General features: G+C 42.1%; 1 protein-coding gene across 4 annotated transcripts in view; it reads left to right on the forward strand.

Annotated features, from left to right (window-relative positions):
• The window catches only part of LOC101128092 (leucine-rich repeat-containing protein 37B), a 60,518-nt gene that overhangs the window by 7,009 nt on the left and 34,017 nt on the right, over window positions 1–19,492 (forward strand). Inside the window, exons 1-3 of one of the 4 annotated variants that reach the window (XM_063706545.1) lie at window positions 7,631–8,380; window positions 10,377–10,515; window positions 17,844–17,926. The exons of 1 other annotated variant lie outside the window; for it this stretch is intronic. The gene's annotated coding sequence lies outside the window, so the exon portion shown is untranslated. Of the gene's footprint in view, window positions 1–7,629; window positions 8,381–10,376; window positions 10,516–17,843; window positions 17,927–19,492 lie in introns of those variants that run through there. 2 more of the 4 variants (XM_063706544.1, XM_063706546.1) reach the window with 2 other exon arrangements.

The raw sequence follows: 19,492 nt of genomic DNA on the forward strand, positions 1-19,492 counted from the left end.
GGAAATGCAAAAAATATGAAATGGAAACCAACTACAATTCTACTATGCTAATTGGTTATTTTTCAATGATAAAAGCTGATCCACTTGGTTATTTAGAGGAAGAGAATTTAAGTATCTCAATGACCCAGGCACAGTTTTTGCATGGTACTTTACTTAATTCTCCAATACGTAGTGTTCTATCACATGAAAATTCATAATGAAATTTTCCAATTGCCCTATATTAACATTTTTAGTTTTTTAAATTCCCCCAAATCAGACCACTTAACACTTTTGATTATCCATTCCTGTTTTTATTTTGTTCTTTAATTATGATTATACTGTATATATAATTTTATACACAGACAAGCTTGCCCTTGACAATATTTCTTCTTCTGATTGTTTTTTGTTTTTGTTTTTTTTCTACTTTTATTTTTTACTCTGGGAAACATTTCTAATTCAACATACTTTATAAAATCATATCTCACATTGCCTTTTAGGGGACTAAAGATTGTTATCTGTTATTGTACCAAAACACGGGAGAGCAAAAAGGGATTTGTCTATTTTAATGCCATGATTCATAAAAGGAAATGAAGGGGGGAAGTAAGCTGGCTGAAATTAATAAAATTTCCTATGATTTGATGTATATGGAGGAAAGAGTAAGACCGTGATTGTGTTATTGCAATTACTGATCCCCCAAAGACTCCTGAACACTAAAACTTTTCTAATAAAAAAATTACACATTTTTCTAAACAGATCTAATAGAGAAATACTTCCAACTACCAGATATGAATAAATATAATTCACAGTAACTAAGAATGCTTTTTTCTGCAGATGAAGTATATTTGTGCCCAACACTATTTATATGTGAGAACCTATCATTCTCCAAAAATATGCACGAATTCACAGGAATATTGAAGCAGAATATGTGAGAACCAGCTTGGATGCAGCTATCTGGGTGTCTTTATTAAATATAAACATTCTATTTTTAAGCAAATGGAGAATGGGGAAAATTAATAGGATTATATATATGGCAGATAATGTATTCAGAAGAGCAGAACTCAGAACCAGGCACTTAAAAGTGTACTTGCAGAATCTTACCTAATAATTTTACCTAAGTTAAAACTTAAAAGGCACTGCAGTTGGCCCTCTGTGGCCAAAGGTTCTGCATCCTTGGATTCAATCAACCTCAAATTGAAAATACAGTATTCTCAAGATGCAGAACCCTTGGATGTGGAATGCCAACTTTTCATATCAGCAAGTTCCACAGGGCTGACTGCAGGATTTGGGCATCCACAGATTTTGCTATCTGCAGAGGGCTCAGGAAGCAATCCCTGAGAATACTGAGGGATGGCTATATTAGAAAACACAGGTGGTATTTATTAAACATGCACAGAATACATCTAGCAGGATGAAAAAATAGCAATAATGATTGCCTCTGGAGAAAGGAGGTCAGATTGGAGATTATGAAGGAGAGAGATTCATTTTTCACAGCATACCTTTTTATACTATTTAAACTTTTAAGGTATGTATGTTTTTAAAACTTAAATAAAAAGAAAAGCAGAGTTGAGTAACAAAATAAATAAGGTGACATTGAATTATAACCTAATAAATAACCAGTTATAACCCAATGAATATAAAATAAATATCCATGAATATATACTCATAGAAATAAATGTCTGAAAAAATAAATGAATAAACAAATCTCCTGTGCAGAAAAAATCCAAATAATTTATGTAGATATCGCCCCTTCAGGAAGGTAGAACATAACTCCCCACCCACTAAGTGTGGCTGTTTACAGTGACTTACAGTATTGGGGGTTTGAGGAGATGGGGGAGGATGTAGGGAAACCTGACAAACACTGCCTCACCCAGAGGACCAAGGTTAACATCATCAGTGATAAGTCACGACGACAGCATGCACTCTTGATAAGACGAGAACTACACGTCACCTCTGTGGTCTTCCTCCCCAAAATGCAAAAACCTAGGCTAACCATGAGAAAAACCCATAAGGAGGGCTTTCTACAACATACCTAACCAGTACTCCTCCAAACTGTCAAGGCCATCAGAAACAAGGAAAGTCTGAGAAACCGACAGTCTAGAGGAAAACATGATGACTAAATATCATGTGGTACAGGATCATGAGGCAGAAAAAGGACATCAGGTGAAAACTAAGGAAATCTGAGTAAAGTATGGACTTGAGTTCATAACAGTGTGTCAACACTGGCCCATTAGTTGTAACAAATATCCCACACTAATCTAAGACGTTAATAACTGGGGCAACCAAGTACAGGATATACGGAAACCCTCTACTATCTTTGCAACTTTTATATAAATCTAAAATTATTCTAAAATTTAAACTTTTATTTTTTAAAAAAGGCAAAAAGTTCAAAAAATATTATTTCTTAAAAGCTGGAATGCCAAAAAAGTTTAAAAAGATACTTGAATTAAAGAAACAAACTAACATTTTGGGGAATATTAGTAATGACCCAAGGCAGAAATAAAACACTAAAATGTATAGCATCCCTAATTTATGTGGGAATGAACAAGGTTCTCTTGGGAAAATGAAATATGGAGAACTAAAGTAAAATATACACACAGTCATGCACTGCACAATGTTTCAGTCCACAAGGAACCACATACATGACGGTGATCCCATAAGATTTTATGTAGTACCTTTTTAAATGTTTAGATATGGTTAGATACACAAATACCTACCGTTGTGCTACAGCTGATCACGGGATTCAGTACAGTCACAGGACATACAGGTTTGCAGCCTAGCAGCAATAGGCTATGCCGTATAACCTAGGTGTATAGGAAACCATACCATCTAGGTTTGTATAAGTGTACTTTATGATGTTCACACAATTGGGACATCGCCAAATGACACATTTTTCAGAATGTATCCCCATCATTAAACAATGCATGACTGTACTTGAAAATTTTAATCTATTTTTGGCCAGACATGATAGCTCAAGCCTGTAATCCCAGCACTTTGGGAGGCCAAGGCGGTTGGATCACAAGGTCAGGAGATCGAGACCATCCTGGCTAACACGGTGAAACCCCGTTTCTACTAAAAATACAAAAATTTAGCCGGGCGTGGTGGCGGTGGGCACCTGTAGTCCCAGCTTCTCGGGAGGCTGAGGCAGGAGAATGGCATGAACCTGGGAGGCAGAGGTTGCAGTGAGCCAAGATTGTGCCACTGCGCTCCAGCCTGGGCGACAGAGCGAGACTCCATCTCAAAAAAAAAAAAAAAGAAAAGAAAAGAAAATTTTAATCTATTTTTAAATTTTGCAGTGATTTCATACCAACAGTTTAGCTCAGACTTAACAAAAATAAAATGAGAAAATGCCCCTCTTGCCCTTAGCTGTTGCCAGAAAGGATTTGTTACTGCCCCGAGCCTTATCGGTCAGGTCTTCAGTTATGTCCATGTGTCGGTGGATTTCTTCATGCATTTCTTCCAGAATTTTGCAGAGTTCTGCTTCCCAATAATCTTTGTCTAGACAGTCAATTAATTCTGCAAGCTGAACCTTTGCACTGTAGTACCAAATTTTATTTTCATTTTCATTTTCTGTATCTTCTTCTCTTTAAAAATGGGGGGGAAATACATTATATGTTAGACATAATGCCACTTATCTGACAGCTGCATCTACCCAGTGAAAAGTTAAAACAAAGCTTATGCACTAAAACTCAATATATGTGCTCACAAGAGATCCCTGCAGGTCTTACTCAAACTTGATTTACTCTGAGAAAGGACATCTAAAAAACTTGATACAGAGAAAGATGACCTCAAAATTCAGAACCACATGAGAGTACTTTGTGGAAGCCAGTTTCAGCTACATCTCAATCAACTTTAAGATCATCAGTGTAACAATATGACGAGCAGAATGTATTTAGAATTATTTTAATTATTTATTGAGACGGAGTCTTACTCTTGTCACCCAGGCTGGAGTGCAGTGGCGCGATCTTGGCTCGCTGCAACCTCCGCCTCCCGGGTTCAAGCGATTCTCCTGCCTCAGCCTCCAGAGTAGCTGGGACTACAGGCATGTGCCACCATGCCCAGCTAATTTTTGTATTTTTAGTAGAGATGGAGTTTCACCATGTTGGCCAACATGTTTTCTATCTCCTGACCTTGTGATCTGCCCACCTCGGCCTCCTAAAGTGCTGGGATTACAGGCATGAGCCACCGCACCCAGCCTAGAATTATTTTAGAATAAAATAAATGTATTTTAGAGACAGGGTCTCACTTTGTCACCCAGGCTAGAGTGCAGTGGCACCATCGTGGCTCACTGCGTACTCAGACTCCTAGGTTCAAGCAATTCTCCCGCCTCAGCCTCCCAAGTAGCTAGGACTACAGACATGTGCCACCATACCTGGCTAATTTTATAATATAATTTAGAAATATTTCCATCAAACTGGTGTAAACGCTTTGCTAAGTTCTGGTTCTTGAAGGAGTTATCTCAAATAATATCTCATCCCTCTTCTTTACTTCTGGACAATCGAAACCCAAACTGAAGAGAAGGGGAGCTTCCTCTCCAGCCTAAAACTCTCCTAAGGTTCCATCCACTTTTAATGGATTTAAAGACTTCAACAGAGATGGTCACTAACTTAAAAGAAACAAGGCAAATTAATGTCTAGGACTAGATGTAGAGGAACACACATAATGGTATTTCTGTTCCCACTCAAAAGCAATTCAAGAGTATGTGTGAGGCAATTGATGAGAGTGAGTCTGATTTTCCTGTTTCCTCAATGGCAAACTGAGGGAACTGAAAAAACTGGGCTTTCGGAGAGATCTGGCTTTAAATAGGCTAATGTGCTTAGAAGATATGTGGACACGGACAAAACACAACCTCTCTGAGTCTCTAAGACATTTTATTTATCTCACTTGTAAAATGAGGATATAATAAAACCTGCCTGTGTGCCACTATAAGACTTAAAAGTATAATGATGAGGCATCTACCATAGTGCCTGGGCACATTAGTGATCAATAAATGTTAAATATTATTATTAAGGTAATAAATGAATAAAAATTCAGCAGCATTACAGGAATGAGTCACTCAGTAATTCTGAAGAAAGAAGGGCTATATTAAATCATAGATAAATAAAAGGATACTGGTGGAGTACCCTTATTCTGAAAATCTGAAATCCAAAATGCTCCAAGGTCCAAAAGTTTTTGAGTGTCAACATGGTGTTCAAAGGAAATGCTCATTAGAGCATTTCAGATTTTCAGATTAGAAATGATCAACTGGTAAGTAGAATGCAAATATTCCAAAGCCCAAAACACTTCTGATCCAAAGCATTTTAGGTGAGGATGCTCAACCTATACAGTATTCACTGACTTAACATTTTTCTTCTTGAAGCCACAGAAAGATAAATTCATTAAAGCATAAAGGAGCAAAACAGCAAATACCTGCTAACCCATTCAAAGAAGAGTTTGGATTTTTTTGGTCTGTTTTGTTTAACTTTTCTCTTTTTTGCGGGGGGGGGAGGGGGGTGGTGACGCAGTCTCGCTCTGTTGCCCAGGCTGGAGTGCAGTGGCATGATCTCCGCTCAGCACAACCTCCGCCTCCCAGGTTCAAGTGATTCTCCTGCCTCAGCCTCCTGAGTAGCTAGGACTATGGGCACATGCCACCATGCCCGGCTAATTTTTGTGTTTTTAGTAGAGATGGGGTTTCACTATGTTGGCCAGGCTAATCTCGAACTTCTGGGCTCAAGTGATCTGCCTACCTGGTTTCCTAAAGTGCTGGGATTACAGGTCTGAGCCGCCACACCTGGCCACCCTCTTCAAACAAAATATGAGCATTTCCACTGGTCTAGGTCTTCACCTTGTCTACTTTATTGACTTACATTATTTAGCTAGTCCCTGAAGACATACACACATTTGCCACCCTTAGAGCTCAACCAAACTGTATTGAATGCATGTATTTGGCAATTAGTGCTTGTATTTTAATTTTCATTTCACATATGTGTTCCATTTTCCTAACTAGATTGAAATAAGCCATCTCCTATTAGGTATTTTTCTTTCTTTTTAAAAAATTTTGAGACAGGGGCTTGCTCTGTCACTCAGGCTGGAGTGCAGAGGTGCAATCATGGCTCAGTGCAACATCCACCTCCCAGGCTCAAGCGATCCTCCCCCCTCACCCTCTGGCGTAGCTGAGACCACAGGTGCGCACCACCATGCTCAGCTAATTTTTCCATTTTTTTCTAGAGATGAGGTCCTGCTATGTTGCCCAGGCTAGTCTCAAACTCCTGACCTCAAGCAATCGTCCTGCCTTGGCCTCTCAAAAGGGCTGGGATTACAGGCATGAGCTATTGCACCCGGCCAACTATTTTTCTTTAAATTACTTTTTGGTTGTCACTTATCTCAATAAATATTAACATATGTTTACGAAACCTTTCTTTTTCTTTTTTTTTTTTTTTTTTGAGACGGAGTCTCGCTCTCTCTCCCAGGCTGGAGTGCAGTGGCGCGATCTCGGTTCACTGCAACCTCCGCCTCCCGGATTTTATGCCATTCTCTTGCCTCAGCCTCCCGAGTAGCTGGGATTACAGGCGTGCACCACCTACGCCCGGCTAATTTTTTTTTTTTTTTTTTGTATTTTTAGTAGAGATGGGGTTTCACTGTGCTAGCCAGGATGGTCTCGAACTCCTGACCTTGTGATCCGCCCGCCTCGGCGTCCCAAAGTGCTGGGATTACAGGCGTCAGCCACTGTGCCCGGCAAACCTTTCTCTTATCTGAAGAACTGACCTCAACCACTCAGGGTTGAGTCCCTGTGATAAGGTTTGAGGGTGCCTGAACTGTCACCATGATTCGTCCCCTGGGCTAAGCTCAAACCTAGTGATTTGTCAGGTAAATAAATTAAGGTTATTTCCCGATAATACAGACCTGTAACACCGTGAAGTAGGTTTTAGGCAGGATTCCCTCTTTTCCACTGCAAAGGAGAGGTAAGTTCTTGCTAAGGTGATCAGAGTCCTAGCTGGGACACTGGGAAGGTGGCGGGAGATGGGAACATGCAGTAGTTACATTCTGGGGTTTACTGAGGCTTTCCGAGTGGGGATCACATGCAACAGGTCTTAAGGCCCCCCTCCCTCCGGGCGTGGCAGCCCGGGGCGTGCCTCCTGGCACAGATCCAGAGCAGTTGTCATCGGAGTCAATTCAGGACTCCACTTCCAAGCTTCGGAGTTTCCTAAATTCTGGGGTCTTGTCTTCCTGTACCCCACCGCGACTAATTTCCCTCGGTTGCTGGCGCTGCCCCATCCCTTAGGTCGCTCGGGCCGCCCCCCTCTGTGACTTCTTTTTTCTTTCTCTCGCTGCCTCTTTCAGCCTCAGTTTCCCTAGGGGGCGGGAGGGGAACGATATTTGGGGGCTCTCCTGCCTTCCTCTCCGAGCCGCGGAAGGGGAGTCGCGGGAAGGAGGCCCGGCAGGCTTTGGGCTCCAGTCAGGGGTCGGCGGAGACTGTGGTCTCCGAAGGCCTTAGACGCGGGGCTTGTCGGGAGCTGCGGGCCTCTTTCAGCCGCCCCACCCGCACCCAGAGCGCCGTGCTGCGCCAAGTCCAGGCGCCCCGCGCTCTCCGTCCCCGACTCAATGCTCCCGCGCTCCCCCTAGCGGCCGCCGCGCCACCTCGCCCCCTTCCCAGGCTCGGCGGCGGCGCACCTCACGTGACCGCGCTCCTGTAGAGGGAAGAAACAAGGTGGCGGTTGAAGGCGATCTTGAGTGGGGCCCCAGCAATTCGGTTGAGCCTTCTCCCTCCACCCGCTTCCGCCGGCCGGGCCCCTCCCGCCCGGCCCCTCGGGCCTCCCAACCCGGCCCCGGCGCTCCCCACCGCCGCCACTGCGCCTGGCCCTCCCCGTCTGCTTTCCCTTCTCCCGCCGCCTGGGCTCCAACAAGAGGGGCCGGCGGGGCAGGCCGACCAAGCAGCCCGCGGCTCCCGCTGCGGAGCGCTGCGCCCCGGCCCCGCCGCCGCCGCCCACGTCCGGACCCATCGGGGGCTCCCCTCGCCGATAAGCGGTAGTAGCCGGGGCAGGTGGGCAGCCGCCAGGCTGAGGTGGCGCCGAAGACGCGGCTGAGCTCGCCCAGGGTGGGCAGCAGTAGCCGGAGGAAGCCACCGCCGGCGGCCCGCCCCGCGCCGGCACCAGCGCACCGGCCCAGCGGGGGCGCGGTGGCAGCCACCTAGCCCGGACCACCGCAGCCCGGAGGGCTGTCAACAAAGTGGTGTATGATGACCACGAGAGCGAGGAGGAGGAGGAAGAGGAGGGGGGCGGCGATGCCGAGGAGACCCAGGAGTCTGAGGACAACTAGGAGGATGACATGGAGGAGGACGACGATGACTCCGATTATCCGGAGGAGCTGGAAGATGACGACGAGGACGCCAGTTACTCCACGGAAAGCAGCTTCAGCAGCACTCCAGGTACCCACCCAGCGCAGTTGCTGCAGACTCATTCCCCACCTCCTCTCCCCTCCCCACTTGCTCACTTATGTGCTGTGCATCCCGCTGCGATCTCCCGCCAACCCCGCCGACCCCTAAACTTTAGAGGGGAAATGGGAGGGCACATCAAGTGGCAAAAAACTAGATTTATAAGAGGAAAGAAGCACATTGTTCAAAATGGAGATTGCATTGTTGCAGTTTGCAGGCCGCACTCGCTTGCTCCCCGTCCCCCCAACTCCCTTTTTTTCTCCTCAAAATTTGTGCCAGTGCAGTGTCTCCACCGGGCAGGATTGAAACTTTGGCAAACACATATCCATTGCATTCATTTTTCTCCCCTTGTTTTGGTGTGGTTTTCTGGAATGAAAGAAGCCTCTTGTTTTGCAAACCTCTTTGCATTTCTAATGTGTTTCCTTTCGGATTTTCATTATATATCTGTTCCTTAAAAGGGAATTGAGGATTTGTACAGATTGTGGCACACAAACACACAGAAAAACATGCCTGTGTTCACACCCCTAGCTGTGGTTTTTAAATTGTGTTAAGGAAACGGATCATTTTGGTTAGTAGGGGAACTTTACCTGGTCCTGTGTGTTTGTTTTTATTCTTCGACTGCTGACGGGCCAGTGCAACAGTTGCTGGTAAATGGCTGATTAAAAAGCAAAGCAGAAAGCCAAACAAGATCCAACCAAATTTGGTAATTCATCCGATTCAAAATTGTTTTGGTTATTTCTAGTTTTTGGCAGCTATGAATAAAGCTGCCCCAAACATTTCCATCATGTTTTTTGTAGGAACACAATACTTGTTTCTCTTGAGTAAATACCTAGGAGTATGATTTCTGGGTTGTATGTTTATAAGAAACTGCCAAAACTGTTTTCCAAAGTAGCTGTACCATTTTTCATTCTTACCTGCAAATGTATGAAGAGTTCCGGTTGCCCTGTATCCTCCCTAGCACTTGATATTGTCAGTTTTTGTTGTTTTTTTTTTAGCCACCTTAGTAAGTGTATGGTGGTAGCTCCTTGTGGTTTTAATTTGCTTGTCCCTAATGACTAATGGTTCTGAGCCTCTTTTTATTTGCCATCTGTATATCACTGTTTATGGAAAAATACTAAAATCTTTTTTTTTTTGAGATAGAGTCTTGCTCTGTTGCCCAGGCTGGAGAGCAGTGGCACAGTCACCACTCACTGCAGCCTCCACCTTCTGGGCTCAAGCCATACTCCCACCTCCCAGTCTCCCAAGTAGCTGGGATTGCAAGTGTGCACCACCATACCTGGCTAGTTTTTTGTTGGTTTGTTTGTTTTAAATAGAGATGGGGTTTTGATATGTTGCCCAGACTGATTTTGAATCCTGGGCTCAAGCGATCTGCCTGCCTCGGCCTCCCAAAGTGCTGAGATGACAGGCATGAGCCGCCATGCCTGGCCAAGATACCAAAATCTTTATTTAAGATGTTTAATTGGGTTGCTTTCTTTATTGTTACTCTTCTTTTATTTTATTTTTTTAAGACAGAGTCTCGCTCTTTCACCCACGCTGGAGTGCAGTGGCGTGATCTTGGCTCACTGCAGCCTGTCATTCCCCTCAACCCTGGGCTCAAGGTGATCCTCCCACCTCAGCCTCCCAAGTAGTTGGGACCACAGGTGCATGCCACCACCATGTGTGGCTAATTTTTGTATTTTTAATAGAGATGGGGTTTCGCTGTGTTGCCGAGGCTGGTCTTGAACTCCTGAGCTCAAGCAATCTGCCTGCCTTGGCCTCCCAAAATGCTGGGATTAGACACATGAGCCACCATGCCTGGCCAATTTCTTATTATTGAGTAGTAAGAGTTCTTTATATATTTTGGATATAAGTGCTTTGTTAGGTTGTGTGATGTTCATATATTTTCTCCCCATCTGTGCCTTGTGTTTCATTGTCTTAGCAGTGTCTTTTTCCCAGAGCATAAGTTTTAAATTTTGATGAAGTCTGCTTTACCACATTTTTTCTTTTACAGATTTGGTGTTCATCTAACAATCTGCCTAACCCAGATCTTGCCAGACTTTTTCTGTAAAAGGTCAGATAGTAAATATTCAGCCTTGCTGTCCCTGTTGCAGCTCTGCCATTGTAGCAATGAAAGCAGTCATAGACAATACGTAAGTGAATGAGAATAGCTGTTCCGATAAAACTTTATGAACACTGCAGTTTGAATTTCACATAATTTACAAATTATCAATTATATTGTTATTCTTTTGATTATTACAAGAACGGGTAGTGGATTGGCCATGGTTTGCTGATTCCTGGCCTGACCAACCCAAGTTCACAAAGATTTTCCTCTTTGATTTTGTTGTGGTCGTTGTTGTTCCACACCTTCTTTTTTCACTGTTTCCTTAAGGTAGAGTGTACATATTTATAAGGGTACATGTAATATTTTGGTAGATTCATACAATGTGTGATGATCAAATCAGGTTAATTAGGGTATCCATCATCTCAGATGTTTATCCTTTTTTTTTGTATTGGGAAGATAACAAATGTTCTAGCTATTTTAAAATATACACTAAGTTATTGTTGACTCTAGTTACCCTACTGTGCAAACAAAAACTAAAACTTATTCCTTCTATCTGACTGCGCTTTTATGCCCATGAATCAACTTGTCTTCATCCCTACCTGCTTCGCAGCCCCCAGTAACCATCATTCTACTGCCTATCTCCATGAAATCAACTTCTTAATCTCTCACATATGAATGAGAATATGCGATACTTGTCTTTCTGTCCTTGGCCTATTTCACTTAACATAATGTCCTCCAGTTCTATCCATGTTGCTGCAAATAGGTTTTATTTTCCAAACCTCTAGCTTTATAGATGAAGGATTTCACTTTTTTTTTTTTTTTTTTTTTTTTTTTTTGAGATGGAGTCTTGCTCTGTCACCTAGGCTGGAGTGCAGTGGCACAATCTCGGCTCACTGCAACCTCCACCTCCTGGGTTCAAGCGATTCTCCTGCCTCAGCCTCCCAAGTAGCTGGGACTACAGGCACCCGCCACCACGCCCGGCTGATTTTTGTATTTTTAGAAGAGACGGGGTTTCACTATGTTAGCCAGTCAGTTCTCGAACCCCTGACCTCGTGATCTGCCTGCCTCAGCCTCCCAAAGTGCTGGGATTACAGGTGTGAGCCACCATGCCCGGCCGAGATTTCACTTTTTTAATGGCTGAATAATATCCTATCGTGCATATATACCTCATTTTCTTTGATTTTTCTTTCTTTCTTTTCAAATAGAGATGAGGTCTCACTATATTGCCCAGGCTGGTCTTGAACTTTAGGGCTCAAGCAATCTTCCTGCCTTGGCCTCCCAAAGTGCTGGGATTCCAGGCTAAACCATTGTGCTCCTTTATGCATTTTTTTTTTTTTAAGATAGAATCTTGCTCCATTGCCCAGAATGGAGTGCAGTGGCACGATCTTGGCTCACTGCAGCCTCCACCTCCTGGGTTGAAATGATTCTCATGCCTCAGCCTCCCGAGTAGCTGGGATTACAGGCACCCACCACCACGCCCAGCTAATTTTGGATTTTTAGTAGGGACGGGGTTTCACCATCTTAGCCAGGTTGGTCTCGAACTCCTGACCTCAGGTGATTCACCCGCCTCGGCCTCCCAAAGTGCTGGGATTACAGGCATGAGCCACCACACCCAGCCCCTTTGTGCACTTTTAAAAACATATCTTAGAATTTGTGATATATGTTTTATTTTCATTTTCATTTGATTCACAATATAGTAAAATTTCTATTATGACTTACTCTTTGACCCATGGTTTGTTTTAAAACGTATTGTTTAATTTTCAGACATTTAGGGATTTCCCAGATATCTCTGTTGTTGGTTTCTAATTTAATTCCATTATGGTTAGAGACCATACTTGTTATGATGAATTAAAAAAAAATTTAGAGGTTTGTATATGTCCTGAAACATTTTTTAGGTGAGTGTTCAGTTTGTAATAGGAAAGATGTGTTCTGCTGCCGTTAGGTAAAGTGTTTCATAAATAATAATTAGGTCAAGTTGGTTGATCGTGTTAAGGTCTGCTCTATCCTTGCTGATTTCCTGTCTGCTTGTTCTAGTGATTACTGAGAAAGGAGTGTTGAAGTCTACAACGATTGTTATGGGTTTGTTCTCTTTCTCCTTGAAATTCTGTCCGTTTATGCGACCCGTATTTTGAGGCCCTGTTGTTAGATGCAGAAACATTTACAGTTTTGTCCTCTTGATGATTATTTGACCCCTTTATCATTCTGAAATAACCTTTATTTCTGGTAATAATCATTATACTAAAAACCATTATTTGGCCAGGCATGGTGGCTCACGTCTGTAATCCCAGCACTTTGGGAGGCCAAGGCGGGTGGATCACCTGAGGTCAGGAGTTCGAGACCAGACCGGCCAACATGGCGAAACCCCGTCTCTACTAAAAATAGAAAAACAGCCTGGTGTGGTGGTACACATCTGTAGTCCCAGCTACTCAGAAGGTTGAGGCAAGAGAATCACTGGAATCCAGGTGGTGGATATTGCAGTGAGCTGAAATCACACCACTGCACCCCAGCCTGGGAAACAGAGCAAGACTCCATCTCAAATACATACATACATACATACAGGCCAGGTGCGGTGCCTCACGCCTGTAATCCCAGCACTTTGGGAGGCCGAGGCGGGTGAATCACCTGAGGTCAGGAGTTCGAGACCAACCTGGCTAAGATGGTGAAACCCCGTCCCTACTAAAAATACAAAAACCAGCCAGGCGCGGTGGCAGGTGCCTGTAATCCTAACTACTTGGGAGGCTGAGGCAGGAGAATTGCTTGAAGCCGGGAGGCAGAGGTTGTAGTGAGCCGAGATCGTGCCACTGCACTCTAGCCTGGGTGACAGGGCAAGACCCCATCTCGAAAACAGACAGACAAACAAACAAAAAACCATTATTTAATACTAATATAAAATTAGTGTTTTATATTAGTAATATAATACTGTTTTTGACTAGTGTTAGAATGACATATCTTTCCCTACCCTTTTGCTTTTAATCTATATATCACGATATTCGTTTACTTTCAATTTATAAAAATAGAGATGGGGTTTCGCCAAGTTGCCCAGGCTGGTCTTGAATTCCTGGGCTCAAGGCACCTGCCCACCTCAGCCTCCCAAAATGCTGGGATTATAGGTGTGAGCCACCATGCCTGGCCACATCATTATATTTTCAAATGGTTTCTTGTTTTTTTTATTTTTCTTTTAAATGTAATCTGACAGCATCTTTTAATTAATGTGTTTTGGACCATTTACATTTAATATGATTGATAATGACTGGATTAAGTTTCCTATTTTATTATTTGTTTTCTGATTATCTCTTTTTTGGGGGGTTTCTTCTGTTTCTTTTTTCTGCCTACTTTTGGATTAATTGAATATTTTTTAGTGTTTTGTTTTATTAAATGGCTTTTGGGCATATCTGGGCTATGTTTTTGCTGTAGGAATTACAAAATGTACACCTAACCTACCTACTTAGAGTTAGCCTTTTACCTCTAAATACAACGTCAAAGTATTGCAACCATATAGGTTTCTTTATTCTAGTCCCCCTCCCTTATAATTGTATATATATGTGTGTGTGTGTGTGTATGTGTGTATATATCTATATACACTTTCAATGTATGTAGGTATATAGATATGTATCTATACTTTCAATGTATATCTACATGCATACATTGTATATGTATGTAGACATATATCCACATACATTGAAAGATATATATCTACATACATATACAATGCATGTATGATACCTTTGGCCACTACGTCCTTCTTAAATTTCCTGTTGCCACTCATGACCCAATTTCCTTGACCAGTCCTTCAAACATCCCTCTTACATGTGATAGTCCTCAGCATTTAGTTTCCTCAACTTTCCCCTAATTATCAGTTGACTCAATTACCACCAAAATATCAATGACTTCTAGATCCATTTTCCTACCTAGACCTCTCTTCTAAACTCCAGTTATGTATTTCCAACTGCCTATGTTGTCCCCGATAAACTCCACATTGTAGGAAATAAAAAGAAAGGAGTTACAAAAGTTAGGTTCAAAGCAAAATTTAAAAACTCCTAAATGAGACAAAGATCTAGTGATGATAAAGGCTATGGTCCACAATGAAGATATAAAAGTAATGAACCTTTCTGTAAAACATGTGTGTGATAGAGCCGGTCCCCAGCTTTAAGCCTTTCAGTGATTCAAGTAAGTGCAGAACATCTTTAAAGTACTGAGAGAAATGTCAATCCAGATTTCTATATCCAGCAAAAATACCCTTCAACAATTAAGGCAAAAAGAAAAAAAAGACATTTCAGATGAAGAAAATCTAAGAGAATGTGTTGTCAGAAGTTCCGCTCTAAAATAAATGTATAAGCAGGTCTTTAGGCCAAAGGAAAATTATACCAGTGGTAATACTAGAACTTCAGAGATAAAGAAAGAGCAGCAGAAATGGTATCTGGGAAGATTTTAAAACACAAATGGTTGTTTCTCCTCTTACGCTCTTTAAAATATGTATAGTGGTTGAAAGCACAAGTTAAAACACTGGTGAGACTTCCAATGTATGTCGATATATATAGATAGATAGATACATATATCTATATACATGTAGAGGTAATAATGGTAGCTATTTTATGGAGCTGATCTGAGGATAAAATAAGATAATGCACTTTAAAGTGCTCAGCACAATGTCTGGCAAATAGCACTCTATAGGCCAGGCATGGTGGCTCACACCTGTAATCCCAGCACTTTGGGAGGCCTAGGTGGGTGGATCACTTGAGGTCAGGAATTTGAGACCAGCCTGGCCAACATGGTGAGACCCCATCTCTACTAAAAATATAAAAATTAGCCAGGTGTAGTGATGGGCTCCTGTAATCCCAGCTACTTGGGAGTGAGGCAGGCGAGTGGCTTGAACCTAGGAGGTGGAGGTTGCAGTGAGCCAAGATTGCGCCACTGCACTCCAGCCTGGGCGACAGAGCGACTCTGTCTCAAAAAAAAGAAAGCACCTGTAAAAGCTAGCTGGTGATTTTTATATTATTACTGACACAGAAGATAGGGATTGGGGGCAAATGGAATGTACTCAAAGAGCACAGCCTTGTTCAGTAATAACGTTAATACCAGATTGGGACACTATTCCACATCAAAAGGTGAATCCTTGTAACATTTGACAAGTAAGTTTCATAATTTTTAAAAGATTTCAAGGCATCACAGTTTATTTCTTCTTGATATGCCATTCATGGTTTATAGATGTGTAATAGCAGATTAAATAATTAGATTTTATTAGTTCTGGAGTATTAACTTCTGCTGGAAATGAACTTCCCCCTTCTCTATACCAATATTGAGTGAGGCCTCTTTTCTCAGATACCAATTAGAAACAAGGGGACAATGTTACACTTTTTCCTTCTAGAAACATACATTATATAGAGAGTTGTCTTTTGAAGTCTAGAAGTCTGAAAACACTGTAATTTTTTTTTAAGAATTAATACAATAAATGTAGGGGTCAACTCCGAAAAATCTACAGTGGTTTCTGGGATTTAATCTTGGCATGACTTTACCTCTGCATCTCTGCCCTTGGCGGGTACTTTTGTTTATGGGTGTCATTGGTTGAACAAATGTTGTTTTAGTTACTACAATAACTAAAACATGATCTGTGCTCTAAAGGAGTCAACAAATGAGCCGGGGGGCATGAGTAATTGCCTGTAATATAATCGTGCTCACGCTGTCATGGAGGACCGTACAAAGTGTCAGAAGCACAGCGCCAGGAGGCACAGCAAAGGGTAGTAGAGGTGACATTTGAGCCCAGCCTTGAAAACCGTCTAGGATTTCTCAGAATTTCAGCAAAGTAAGGTAATTTCTGTCTAAAATATATAGGCAAACTTTTTATTAAAAATATGAGAAATTAATTAAATAACAGATTATGACCACAATGCAGATTTAAAACCCAAGGCATGATGAGTGCCGTTGACCAGTTCATCCAAACAGTTCAGAGAAGAGAACATCCATGTAGATCCTTCTTGTATTACAGAATACAAAGGAACAGAAAATTTTGCCTCAGTAACTGCCAGGTCATTCTAATTAAAGTACCTATACATTGTAATATAATTCCTCCATTAAGGTAATAACCGATCAGGTGGTCCAGAGTCTGTGTCATTCAGTCAAGAAATTCACTCCCTTAACCTGGGGCTGTGCTGGAAATTCATTGACAAATTTTGGTCTTTGGTTCTCCATTTTTCTTCAGAATTCCTGCAGACCACTTGACTTCCTTAGCATTTTCTTTTGTAGGCGTATATTAATGTCTGTGGTTAAGCTTCGGCTTCCGTTTGCATCAATCCTGTTGTAATCATGCCTCCTGAGCCATCTTTTTGCTTCCCTTGCATGAGTTTCCAAAATCCTACTTTCCACTTGGTAAGGGGAGTATCCATTTTCTTGAACGCAGTGGTTTTCAAACTTGCCTGCACATCAGAATTATTTAGGGAGAAGGATAAAAATACAGACTACTGAGCTTCACCTGAGACTCTGTAAATTTGGGTTGCATTTGAGATTACTTTTAACAATTTACCAGATGATTTTTGCTGCACCTCCACTTCAGTTTTAGGAAGGACTGTTTCAAGGCAGTTTTTCAAACTTTCATGACCATAGAAATCACCTGAAGATTGTGAGAAACTGCAGATCCTAATTTAGTAGGCCTGGGTTTAGGCCTGAGATTCTGAAGTTCTCTCAAATGTGATAATATCAATCCCCTGTTGAGTAGCAAGGTTGTTTCTTGTTTTTTTCTTTTGTTTCCAGGATCTTCATGACATTCAATGAGTAGCAAAATTTGAAGATAACTTCTGGAATTTCATCTAATGTGTACTCATCTGGATCTTAGGGGAAATAACCTATCAGGTTATAGGGAAGGAGGACCTTTAATAACCAAGCTAAATGTGTGGGCTGTTTACCTCCCCCTCTTATGCAAAGGTATCCCTTGCACACACTGAAAACTTCATAGACCAAAAGCATTATAGCTCTAGTTTGCCTTGAAGGAAGTTGTATTGTCTGTAGAGCATGTGGGCCATTTTCTGCCAGTAAAATGTTCAAATGTTCTCTCTCTCCGAAGCTTTGTTCACTGTGTCTGGTGGAATTTTGGTTCTCAGGGAGTAGATACCTAGCCATGCTTCTAATGTGAAGTGTCTACCAGCCCATGGTCTCTATTTTGGATTTGAACTTACTTCGACCCCCCACCTGATGCCTTACCATTTAATCATATTGTGATTGAACATTTTTGTGTCCACATTTTTCATTTCTTATGTTATTATTCCTTAGTTCTTATCTGTAAGATCACAAAGTCCTTTGAACCAAACACAGTTGATATTTCATACATACATTAAAAACTGAGCTGTGAGACCGGAATATAATGAAATGAAATGAAGTTTTAGAATGAAAAAGATTTTGAACTGATACTTGCTAACTTTATTTCAGAAAGTGGTAAAATAGCTGTGGAGTGCAGACCCAGTGAAGAGATTGTAGATGTCAGATGGGAAGAACTACACAGTTTAATTCAAGTATGTGGAGATAAAAACTCAAAGGTAACATGGCTGGGCGCAGTGGCTCACACCTGTAATGCCAGTGCTTTGGGAGGCCAAGGCGGGTGGATCACCTAAGGTTGGGAGTTCAAGACCAGCCTGACCAACATGGGGGAAACGGTGGTGCATGCATCCCAGCTACTCTGGAGGCTGAGGCAGGAGAATCGCTTGAACCAAGGAGGTGGAGGTTGTGGTGAGCCAAGATCATGCCATTGCACTCCAGCCTGGGTGACAAGAGTGAAACTCCATCTCAAAAAACAAACAAAACAAAACTCAAGGGTTGGATAACATAGCCAGTGTAACCATAATTCAAAACAAGCAGCAGAATTTGGAGGATAATTTGTTTCATTCTCAGGTAAATGTGAAACTCTGAAACTGCTTTTTGAGTGCAGGGTATTTCTGGGGCTTTTCCTAAAGTCTTGACCCTTGGCTCTGACCCCTTATTTGAAGTTTGGAGAGCAAAACTGAGGACTGTATTACTACAGTTGTGGACACAGGAGAGGGGTTAGTCTCCCCCGGCCCCAGGAGTAAGGGATGCTGGGCTGCTTGAACACATGCCTTTTTAGAACTCCCTTCAAACAGGATACCAGAGATGTGGGGGGAATGTAACTGGCCTTAAGACTGATTGTGCTACGGCTTTCAAAAACTATAATTCCTTTCAAATATGGCTTACTGCTTGGATCTCATTATCTCCCGTATACTTTGGGTGGACTATTTTGCTGAAGATCTTTCTGTCAATCATTTACAATCACGCGCTGCAAAATGAGGTTTCGGTCAACAATAGACCACATACAGGATGGTGGTTCCATAGGCGTATAAAGGAGCTATCCCTACACAGGCATACCATTTTTATGTTTGTTGTTGTTGTTGTTGTTGTTGTTATGGAGTCTCACTCTGTGGCCCAGGCTGGAGTGCGATGGCACGATCTCAGCTCACTGCAACCTCTACCTCCTGGGTTCAAGTGATTCTCCTACCTGAGCCTCCTGAGTAGCTGGGATTATAGGCACGCGCCACCATACTCAGCTGATTTTTGTATTTTTAGGAGAGACTGTTTTTCGCCATGTTGGCCAGACTGGTCTCGAACTCCTGACCTCAGGTGATCCACCCACCTCTGCATCCCAAAGTGCTGGGATTACAGGTGTGAGCCGCTGTGCCTGGGCCCCATTGTTATCTTTTATACAGTATTTTAACTATACCTTTTCCATGTTTACATACACAAATACCTGCCATTGTGTTACAGTTGCCTTTAATATTCAGTACAGTAACATACAGTACAGGTTTGTAGCCTAGGCTATACCGTGTAGCCTAGGTATGCTGTAGGCTACACCACCTAGGTTTGTGTAAGTATACACTATGATGTTAGCACAATGGTGAAATCACCTGACACATTTCTGAAGCTCTTCACATGGCAAGCAATGCATGACTGCATATGAAAGCTCTTAAATAGGGATTAAGTTTCTAAATTAATCTCAAAAGAAAACAGTAATTATTTACTATTTATGGATTTTTTTTAAAAAACGGAGCAAAAGTTTCATTTCAATGGGA

The sequence above is a fragment of the Gorilla gorilla genome, chromosome 4 (genome assembly GCF_029281585.2).
Source record: "Gorilla gorilla gorilla isolate KB3781 chromosome 4, NHGRI_mGorGor1-v2.1_pri, whole genome shotgun sequence".
Taxonomy (NCBI): domain Eukaryota; kingdom Metazoa; phylum Chordata; class Mammalia; order Primates; family Hominidae; genus Gorilla; species Gorilla gorilla.